Genomic DNA, 9,474 nt, shown 5'->3' with positions numbered 1-9,474 from the left:
CAGAAAGCTCGAATGATATACGTATACTCAAAATATTGCCCACCTGAAGTCCTTTGCTAATCCTGGAAAGAAATCAGGCAACTTACTTCTTCGTCTCGCTCGGGCCTTCATATGTCATCATCACATCACATCGTCATCGTCATCGAAAGTTCATGTGATAAAACAAACCTTAGTCAGAAACTCAATCTCTAAATCCAAACTCATCTTAACTATAACTTCTTACTCAACGTCTATTTACCCATTAAAACTCAATCCCTAGGTATACTCGGCTTCTAAGGATTCACACGTCCTATTATCGACTTAACTCTCAACTCGGCTCAAACTTATAGCAATCAAGCACATAAACAAGTATAAACACTTAAGCATATGAAAAACACACATAGACAAGTCAAAAACAAACTTCACTCTGCACTGACTCAACTTTAAAACCTCACCAGATTCTGTACAGAACTCCCCTGGAGTCGTAACTTATACCAAAAGAAACCGCTTTGAGTCTAGTTGCATGTAAAAAAAAGTAGGATAACAAACTCCAAGTATTTGAGGAGATATGACTGTTTTACTACAGTCTACCATATTCGGCAGTTTTGAGCAATTGAAAACTTTGATTTTTGAAAAATAGTAAACGTTGTCAAACTGAGCTCAATTTTGGTGGATATATATCCCATACAGTAAGGTTGATACCATAAACATTTGGAAAGCTAGATCACACAGGAAGCTACTGAAATGAATGATTTTGTCCCCTGTTCTCTGCAATTCCCGGTAGAAATGTGCAGATTTGGTTTTGCATTTTATACAAATAGTAAATCAAGTCCAAACGACTTGAAATTTTACAGGGATGCTCAAGACTCATGTAGGGACTTGCTATAAAATTTTCAAAGCTTTGTGACATCGAAAAACCGTTGATCACAGTAGGTCAGTAGGCCTACGAAAATCACCAAAAACTCATCTCAAACTCTTAAATGTTCAATTCAACATTCCTTCAAAGAAAACCAATCAAAGCTCATTTTAAACACATATATCACTCAAAAACATTCAAGCACATTAAAATACTCATCATACTCAAATTAACTCTCCTCTCATTTCTCAACTCATTTCTCAAATCTCATCACTCTAATTCCATCATCGGTTTATTCACTCGTATTTCTATTTAAAAGACAATTTGTCTTATCTGCTCATAAAAAAAAGTAGTCTCGTATTTCGACATCTCAGTACTCTCAATAGTGTTAAGACACTATCTCACAACATGAGGAAAAGTACGGGGTGTTACAGCTAACAACTCTTCTTCATTTTCCTCTCCCTCAGGAAACTCAGTCAGCACAACTTGGGCATGTTCTCTAGGGTTGATTCCCATGGCTGGGAGTTTACCAGTGTTCTCCTCCAGTTTGGCCACTGCTTTAGTCAAATGACTAATTTGCTGGTTGGTCTGGTTCATACCGGTACGAATTTCATTGCGAAATTTCTCGCTCTCCTTAGCCATGCTTTCAATGGCTTCTTCCCAAGGTGCTCTTCGATGTGGTGGTTGATAAGGAGGTTGTTGTTGATTCTGGTTGTGGTGTTGAGGGGGTCCCAACTGGTACTGTTGTTGATGTTGGTTCTGATTATACTGGGGACGTGGCATCGGTGCGCCCATATTATTCTGCTGTTGGGGCTGACCATCTTGCTTCCATCGAAAGTTAGGGTGATCTCTCCACCCTGGATTGTAAGTGTTTGCATAAGGATCATACTTCCGTGGATTCCCATCATGTCCTCCGATGGCATTGACATCTACAATATCTTCGCCAAAATTGGGACAATTTTCAGATTGATGTCCTGTGGCATCGCAAAGGCCACACTGGCGAATCTTCTTCGGTATAGTCAAGCCCGACAGAAGTTCCTTGAGTTCGTTCATGCTCTTCTCCATAGTTTTCTCCAGTTTGGACATCTCCTCCTTCTCTTCAGCTCTCCTGGGTTTTTCCAGATTCCTTTCATGCCCTTCATCGCGTGATTCTTCTGCCATGGTGCCCAACAGTTGGAGGATCTCCAACGGAGTCTTACTCATCAACGATCCATTGCAGGCTGCTAGGACCAAACTGCGATCGTTTCTCCGCATGCCCTTTACAAAGCTCTCCACCTGATCCTTTGGAGTGATTTGGTGATGAGGGCAGTTGCTTAACATTCTCTTGAATCTCGTCCAGTACTCGTAGAAGGATTCTAGCCCATCTTGCCTGATGCTGCGGATATCCCATCTCATCCGCTCCACTCGTGATGCTGGGAAGAATTCTTCCAAGAAGGCCTGTTGCAGTTGTGCCCATGTAGTGACACTGCCTTCGGGTAGGTCATACAACCATCTTCTTGCGTTGTCCACCAAGGTAAAAGGGAAGAGTATCAATTTGAAATACTCTTGCTGCTCATCATTGGATTGATGCATGATTGTCATTTCAAAATCTTGGAGATGAGTGTGAGGGTCATCTCCTTAGTATCCATTGAACTTCGGTAAGATCTGAAGCAATGAGGGCTTCATGTCATACCGACGAGGTGCGAACGGATTTGCGGGTAGGGTGATTCCGTTCGGCCTCAGGTTGAGATTAGTTGGGTATGCCAACTGTCTGAGGGTCTGCTCCGGTACGGCATCTGCCTGTTCAGCCTCTGCCATAGCTTCGCGTCTCGCTATTCGTGCTCCTGCGCGTAGTCGTCTTTCTGTACGATCAATATCAGGATCAAACACCAATGCTCTTATAGCTCTACGAGTTCCACGCATACACCTGTAGCGAAAAATAGAATGAGGAGAGAACAAAATTGCTGCGCGTCACTCCCCGTCCAACGGCGCCAATTTTGACACACACCCGTCGTGCGGTGCGGGCAAAATACTTGTGTATGCTCAGTACAGACAATACACGCTCCTACGTCTCACAACAAGATCTCAGTCTTAGTGGTAAGTGTAGGGTCGAATCCCACAGGGAGTGAGGAACCACTTTGTTCTCCAACGACAAACTGAGGTGTCACAATTCTCAATCTGTATACTCTGCACAAGAAATTAACAAGATCAATAATAACAAGGGGTGAGGTTATTCGGTTAGGTCATAACTGTTGTTAACATTCGTTTTGGTCATAGGCATACTGATAATCCGTCCATGATCCATATAAACCCAAGGCGTGGCCCAAAGACATTGGGGCGTTTCAAGGGGTTATACTTCACATATAGGATGGTTGATCCCATTGTGGTCACTTGGTCCGAAGGTCACACGTTCCCCGGTCACAAGGCAGTGCTTCACTTCTCCTTATATGGTAGTCATACCCGTTACTCACCAAGTATGGCCCTCACCAACCTTCTCTGCCGAGGTCCCCAACTCCGCACTTTGAGTGACACATGCCTCCTGGACACAACCATTTCCGGCTTTGTCAGCCGACCAGTCATAGACATGCTACGGCGCCGAGATTGCTTTCCTCGTTTGATAACCATGGCTTTATGCCTCGTCACAGTTGATGGATGGTCTCTAGAGAAGCCCAAGACTGAGGAAGGACAGTGTATCCCATCAATCTTTTCCCCACCTTCCGGATCTACAATGCCTTTTGTTGACGCTGCTCAGCTACTCGGTCGTGGGTATACCGGTTGTCACGCCCTGGTATACCCTGGCCTTTGCTTGACACGGACAACGTTTTACCGAACGGAGATCACCCGTTAGGCCCCTACTGTCCATGGTTTCGAATAGATCCTTCCGGAACCACGAGATTCAACCGAAAGAACAAATGCCTCACGAATGTTTACATGTTAACAACAATTATTTCCACCCCTAAAACCTCACACACATAGCAGAATTCATAAATGCGAAATGGATTAAACACATTATGGAACAAACGATATTTGAATAGATAAATAATACCTAAGGCTTCAAGCCTTCAATCTTGTTCGAATGTAAAACACAACGGCAATAGGAAAATCGCTACTCTTAACACTTGGCGCTTCCTACATGAAGGAAAGAAACCAGGGACTTCCGCCACATCAACGAAAAAGATGCTTTTAAGACACCTTTGCCGGCGCGTCTATCACGAGGAAGACAGAAAGGCCGAGAAATGCCCATCTTTTTACTAGACAAGTTCGGCTTAGACTTTGAGGGAGTCGGATAGGCACAACCATCAACGAGACCATAGCCAATAGGCTTCTTGCAGAGGGGAGACATCCACAGATCACTTCTTTATATGAATTGGCTGCCCCTATTATAGGGGATTCTATAAATAGAGTTAGACCACCTGCCACTTCTTGATCACCGAATTTCATGTTCACAGAGGGCGAAGAGCAAAGGGACCATTCTCTTATCTATCTTATAAAGTAAATGATTCCCTCGCCTAGGTAAGGCTTTCACCTTTCACATCCCATTTCAGTACGTAGCCTGATTCTCTCTTCATTGGCCATTAGTGATCGAACAGCCGTTGAAGAGGTCTTGACTACATAGCCCCCAACTTCCGTTGCCACAACTGCAACCGTCTTCGTTTACTCCACTTCTACTGTCTTCCCTTCCTCGACATTCGCCTCGATCAAAGAACAGTCAAAGAATGAAAAAAAGAAACCGATATGAATGAACTCATGGAGGCTGTCTTCCCTTTTTTAGACTCTATACAGGCTCTTACATCCACTAGTGGTATGGATATTCCCATAGATGTAAATTTCATTCGATTGTTGTTTCGGATACAATCCCTCAGGATGACCTGTGGGATGCTCTCGAGTAGGAAAACTGGAAAGAGCTCTCCAACTCGCGGGAATACAAATTGGTGGAACGCCAGAGAGAACAATACGAATCAATGATCAAGTCGATTGCTGAAGTCTTGAAGGAGAAAAGGATGGATGCTGGGGCTGACTATTGAAGACCCCACGGATATTGATAGAGCAACGGATGTCGTTTTCGACGATCTCTTCGATCGCTTTGACACGCATCCAAAGCGCAAAAACCATTTAACTAGAGTCCTTGGGAACATAGGAAATGAAAGAAGTCGGGTCTGGCGAGCATTCCTAGCCGCCTAGAGTGCAGCCTACCTGCTGAAGACCGTAACGTAAGTAACTCAGTGCTCCATACAGGGGAAATGAAAGCAGAATTCGTTCGGATCCTCCCACATGTTCAAACTGACGAATCCTAAGTCAAAAGGTCGAGAGACTAAACGCCACTATTCTTGAACAAGTTAGAGAAATAGTACTTAAACATAGATTGTTTTGGATGCCACACACGGCGAATGGAAATAGTAATTAAAGTAAAACAGGAGTTCAAAAAGTGCCAAGAAGTTGTGCACGCTGCACACATCCATCTTTTATACTGCCGAATGGTCGAGGTCTAACCCTAGCTGCGCCAGCTCCAACTCTTCGCTGGGATCTTCTTTCCTTTTTTAGCTCAATCTTTGATTGATCCGATTGAAGATGGCATCCAGCTGCAAGCTTAGTCAACCTTTCACATTCTTCAGATCCTTCCAGTTCCTTCCTCTTGCTTCCGCTCGCTTCTTCAAAATCCCCAAGATTCACTTTTCTTTCTTATCCTCGGCTGCCTGCTCTTCATGGTAGTGATCAGACAGGATTGCTTTCTTCGGTGTGGTTCATGCCAGGTGGGTTGCTTCAGGTTCCCATGCCCCAAGTTAGACTGGGGAGGTACTTGTTGGCCGAAGCTCCATGCTGGTAAACATGACATAGCAATCTGGGCTCGGTAATGCCCATTCTGACTACATTTTCTCCGTTTCCACTCTACTGACCTTCCTTCCTCCACAACTTTGTTTTTCCCCCGGACAGACCTGTACTGACACAAATAAAGAGAAAAATAGAGCCAAATGGCCCAAAAGTCGAAGACGCATCACCCCCCCACACTTAAAATCTGGCACTGTCCTCAGTGCAAACAAAAAGAGGGGTGAAAGAGGAAACTTCCCTAAATACCGATCCAGTGGTGAGTCTGTAGTGTCCCACGATGTCTGCCTCTCTCTCATCCATAGAACAAGCAGTCTCCAACGCAACAACCTGCACCAAACAATAGAAGCAACAAAACACAACACAAACAAAACGAAAGAAAAACAAAAACAAGAAAAAAACATGGGTTGCCTCCCATGCAGCGCTAGTTTTTAAGTCGCCAGCCCGACTATGAAGATCCCTTAACCAAAATCCCATTGAAGCTCCAGCTGCCTTATCGCCCTTGTAAACACATCTTCTTGAATTGGCAGCTGCGGGTCTTCCAACTGTGTACTCCATGCTCATATCCTGGGATGGCCCTCTATCCACACATCCAACGAGATTGAGTGACCCAACCTCATCAAGCTTCTCTTCCAGTAGCAAGGCACACAGAAGGCCTTGCTCTTTATCATCTTCCTCTTGCAGGTTTTCTAGGAATTCTTGCTCAATCTCACTTTCATCTTGCAGGTTAGCATGAAATTCTTCCACGATCTCGTCCTCCTCCTGCAGCTTATTAAGGAATTCCTGCACAATACAGTTCTCATCCAAAGCATTAAATGTTTCAACATAAGAGCAGATTTGAATTAAGGGGGTGGGGGTAGTAGGTTTTTTTTATCAAAAACTAAGAATGTTACCGCTCTACCTGCCCCTACCATACTTACAATTCCCGTGCTCACATCGATGCGAGTATGGGTGGTAGCCATAAAGGGTCGGCCAAGCAGCACGAGATGCCCATTCTCGCCTCTAATCCCTTTTCCCTCATCAAGGACAATAAAATCAGTCAAAACACTAATCCCCCTCACAACCTACCTCTGCATCCTCGTGGGCTGCTAATGGAGTCGTCAGCTAGCTCTATCTTAATATTCGTGCATTTCAGCTCTTTATTTCCCAACCTCTCAAAAATATCAAGCGGCATCAAATTGACTGCCGCGCCCAAATCAAGCATTCCCAAAACCTTTTCAACCCCACCTAAGCTAATATCAAAGATAAAGCTACCTGGATCTCCTTGCTTGGATGGTGGTTGGTCTGGTGAAACAGTGACAGGTGGCAGTGGCTCACTGGGGCATTGGGTAGCCTTGATTGTTTGTACGGTTTTGCTTCTCCATTTCCCCGTGGTTATTGGGGTAGTTTCCTTGATTACCGCCACGGCATGAGCTTGATGCGGCTGTTTGTCCTGGTTTAGGAACTTCCCAGTTGGCTGTTCTTGCTGCAGCTGATTCAGGGCTCCTGTAAGTTGCCCAACTGCAGTCTCGAGACGCTTGATGGTAGCACTCTAAGCCTCCATCGCCTATTTGCTAGCTTGCATGAAAGCTTGCATCTGATCTTCAAATAAGGGGCCTGGAGGTTGGTGCTGCTGAGGTGGGTAGAGTTGCTGCGGGGGTTGCTGTTGCTGATATGGTTGAGGGTAATGCTGCTGCTGAGGGAATGAAGACTGTTGTTGAGATAGGTAGAACTGCTGCTGGTTCTGATACCCCAATTGCTGTGGAGATCGGGGAAACTGATTGCCTTGGTTTTATCCCGACCCTTGGCCCGGAGCTTGGTTCCTCCATCCCGAATTCTGCTCATTTCTCCAACCCGAGTTGGAGCTTTGTTTCCCTTGATTAAAGTTGGGCCTCTGTTCAAATTGAGGCCTCCCCGGATAGCCCTGAGAAGCATAGACCTCTGCTTCTCCTTCAAGTGTGAATACGCCCATTCGATGGCACGCGTTGATTCCATGGCCAAATTCGCCACATATGCCACAACCCTCTGTTGGTGGCGTGCGAACGGGTGGAGCTTCCCCTTGGTTCATCGTGGGGTGCTGTACTTGCCTCATCAAGTCTGCTACCTGCTTCTGAAGCTCATGGTTTGGAGCTACTGCATTCGCTTCAACCCTCCTTTCTCTTACCGACTTTTGTTGAGAACTCGCGGCAATTGTGTCGAAGATCTCCTTGAGCTCATTGGCTGTCTTTTGGGCAATGTTGCCCCCTGCTGTACTGTCCACCATGAACTGTGCCGTCTGAATCAATCCGTCATAGAAGAACTGCATAAACATGACGAGGTGCTAACTGGTGCTGTGGGCACTGGCGGAGGAGCTCTTGGAATCTCTCCCAAGCTTCGTGGAGAGGCTCGTCAGCTCCTTGCATGAAGTTCATTATCCTGGCTCCTAATCTCCTGTGTCTTGTGATTAGGGTAGTATTTGAGCATGAACTTCTCACACGCCTCTCCCCATGTAGTGATGGAGTTCGGCGGCAAGGACAATAACCATGTTCTCGCTCGGTCCTTGAGTGCATAAGGTAAGCACTTGAGTCTCAACTGATCCTCGGTGAGTTCTAGCAGAGGGAAGGTCTGCACTTGAGTGCAAAAATTACGAATGAACTGTAAGGCGTCCTCACTTGGCATCCCATGAAAGAGCGACAACAAGTTTGAGTCGTTGGGCTTCAGATTGTAATTCCGGACTGCTGTGGGAAGCACTATCGCCGAAGTGCTCGTGTTCCCAATAACCTGGCCTGGAGAAATCTCCCATGTACTGGACATTCTGCTCCGCCATGGCTTCTTGGTGAGGATTGGGGTGAACTTCTTCTTCTTCCTGCTCACGCCCTTCACCGTTCTCTAACGGGTCTTCTAAGTCAACCGAGCGTGAATCCTCAAAGTCTTCCAGAATGGGGTTGGAAGTGATCCTCTCTTCACAGTCTTCCTCTCAAAACTGTGATTCCACAAGGTTTCTCGAACTGGACTCGGACTCCTCCTCCAGGCTTGAAAGGATCTCACGGGGTCGATGTATGTTGTCGTAGTAAGGTGCAAGCTTTCTCTTCAAACTTCTGCGTCCTTGCATACACAACACGAACAAACAAATCAAACGTACCGGAGGGAGAAAATAACCGAGTTAAAAGAAAGAAATAAAATAAACACTGAAAACAAATGCAACACAATCAAATGCCTAAAGCCCTCCCCGGCAACGGCGCCAAAATTTGACTCATCCAAAAACACCTAGCGGATGGACTCAAATTTATACGAGGTCGTCCTAGGGCGGTAAGGTGACTCAAGTCGTCTCACACGGAAAGCTTAGCAGGGCTTTAATTATGCTACTCACAGGAAACAGGAAATAAACCTAAACACTCTAATCGGGTAGTTGGGTCTGACACTCTCACTCCGATTAACTAATGCGTAATTAAAATAAAACATATAAATCTATCTAGACGAAAGATAGGAAGCAGATTAAGAACGCAGGAAAACCAATAAACCTAGGGTTCTAAACTAGCAATCTAGAAAGCAATAGTTAATTCAATCAATCATGAACAACGATGCTCAAAACGATGCCAAAAACGCTCAACAACTCCCGAATCCTGCGCACGATAGTAGAACACCCAAATAGTCATCGAGCATGTGAAAAATAGAGCAAAACGATAAGAAACACGCTCGAATGCATAGCAGAAAACTCGCAAATACTACCCAAAAATGAGGTAAACATGAGCTTACAGAGCGAAACCCACTAGTGAGATCCTAGCCAAATTTAAATTGCATATTTTTTGTGGTGACGCTATGCTGTGCTGGGGATTTTTTGAATTTGTTTGTGAACTTCTACTACTAGTAGTGACTCG

The 9,474-nt window shown here is 45.2% G+C and overlaps 1 non-coding gene across 1 annotated transcript; it reads left to right on the top strand.

The window, feature by feature from the left end:
- The first annotated feature begins 7,939 nt into the window (after positions 1–7,939).
- Positions 7,940–8,046, top strand: LOC131002057 (small nucleolar RNA R71). Its single transcript, XR_009094138.1, has one exon. It is a non-coding gene; the product is annotated as a small nucleolar RNA R71 (small nucleolar RNA).
- Positions 8,047–9,474: the final 1,428 nt, after the last annotated feature.

This window comes from Salvia miltiorrhiza, chromosome 8 (genome assembly GCF_028751815.1).
Source record: "Salvia miltiorrhiza cultivar Shanhuang (shh) chromosome 8, IMPLAD_Smil_shh, whole genome shotgun sequence".
NCBI lineage: Eukaryota > Viridiplantae > Streptophyta > Magnoliopsida > Lamiales > Lamiaceae > Salvia > Salvia miltiorrhiza.
This window is presented reverse-complemented; position numbering and strand designations above follow the sequence as displayed.